Raw genomic sequence first — 2082 nt, 5'->3', positions numbered from 1 at the left:
GGAGTGCCGCCGGGGGGAGGGGGAGTAAGCGGAGGGGGAGGGGACCCTCCGGGGGCGGGGCGCGCGCCACTCCACGCGCCTCGGCCACCTCCCACAGACTTCTCGTGCGCGGCCTAGGTGGTCCCACGTGCAGTGGAGACTTGGCCAATCAGCGGCTAGGCTCCACCCCCCAAGGGCGTGGCTAAAGTGTTAATGTCAAGAGAGGTTGTGGGAGGGGTGGGGAGAGGTTTGGATTGACAGGCTCTGTAGCCAATTGGAGCGAGAAGAGCCAACTTTTTTAAGTTTTCGCGTGTGGGTGATTGGATAGGGAGTGATGCGAAGTGAAGGTCCTGCACACTTTAAGAGGTCTAAAGACAAGCTGTATATTGAGTTTATGCACTCTTTGCAGGCTGGGGGGCGGTGTCAGTTATTAGAGACATTGTGAAAGGTCTTTTAAGTCTAAAATGGCTTGACACAAAACAATCATACATCCTAACTGGACCTTTTAATAAGAGCTGGGGCAGCTTGAGATGAAGCCATCATCAAAAAAGGGGGGGAGTCCTCTTTAAAATCAAGATAGCTAGGACTTAATGATGTTAACACATAGAGAACCCTTTCATGTGCTAAGGCTACTCCCATGGGATTTTAATCGTCTAGTGTTCAAAATATTTTGGTAAAAATAATAGCCCCACTTTACAGACGGAGAAAATGAAGTTCAGCGAGCTTAAGCACAGGTGATTGGCCTCCGTTTCACTCTGAAAGCTGCAGACATAAGCATTCTGACATAGGGTCGCAAAGTTGTGTGGAAACAAGTGGAACACGGCGGAAGTGCACATAGGATGCTCTAAAATAGTCTGAAACTCTTGTGGAACTTGACACATGGCTCAAGCGGTAGACCTCCCACCCACCTTGAGCCCTGAATTCACACACCAGTATGACCAACAAAACAAAACCTCTCTGCCCTTAGATAGTGGGGAACATTCTCATTTTATATAGATCATATAGGCCATGTGTACGTAAAGCAACTAGAAAGCCTAAGCTTAACTGATAGGTCATCTTACCACTTTGGCTTTTTGGAGGTTAGTTGTTAATAAGTTCTACTGCATAGTTGTTAATAAGTTCTACTGCATAGGTCAGTGGCTCAAATCAGTAATCAGCTACTAGAGAGGAAGAGATCCTGAGAATCAAGGTTCAAGGCCAGCTGTGAGCTTAAAAATAAATCATCTCGACCAACAAGCTGGGGATGGTTCATCTGTAATCCCAGCTGTACAGAGGCATATATAAGAGGATCCGGGGCAGAGACTAGCCCAGAGACACCCTATCTAAAAAGCAACTGAAAATTAAAAAAGGGAGCTGGGCACCAGTGGCTCACACCTGTAATCCTAACTACTCAGGAGGCTGAGATCTGAGGATCACGGTTCAAAGCCAGCCCAAGCTGCCCGTTGGACTGTTATCTCCAATAAAACACCAAAAAACCAGTGGCACTTGGCTCAAGTGGTAGAGCACTGGCCTTGAGCTGAAGAGCTGAGGAACTGTGCCCAGGCCCCAGAGTGCAAGCCCCACAACTGACCTAAAAATAAATAATAAAACATAAAAAAGAGCTGGAGACAAGTGGTAGAGCAAAGACTCTGAGTTCAACCCTTCTCTCCCCCTTCAAAATAACAAAACACACTGAAACAGTAAGGATATTTGTTGCATTGTATTAGTGTTTGTCACTACTCTATTTCTCTGGAAAAAGATTCTGCACAGTCTTGGTTTTCATGTTGATACCTTCTCCTCAATCACAAGTAATTAATTTTATTTATTTTTGTTAGTCATAAGGTTGAACTCAGGGCCTGGGTACTGTCCCTGAGCATATTTGCTTTACTACTTTGAGCCCCTGCTCCACTTTGATTTTCAGGTGGTTAAGAGTTTCACAGACTTTCCTGCCAGGGCTGGCTTTGAACTGCAATCCTCAGATCTCAGCTTCCAGAGTAGCTAGGATTACAGGCGTGGGCCATCAGTGCCTGGTTCAAGTAGTTAATTTTAAAGTAAAACTAGCCTAAATGATATTAAAACATTATTTAGAAGACTTGCTGTAGGATCCTTAAAGAGTCACTAGAT

The sequence above is a fragment of the Dipodomys ordii genome, unplaced genomic scaffold (genome assembly GCF_000151885.1).
Source record: "Dipodomys ordii isolate 6190 unplaced genomic scaffold, Dord_2.0 Scaffold122, whole genome shotgun sequence".
Taxonomy (NCBI): Eukaryota; Metazoa; Chordata; class Mammalia; order Rodentia; family Heteromyidae; genus Dipodomys; species Dipodomys ordii.
Note: the sequence above shows the minus strand (reverse complement) of the source record.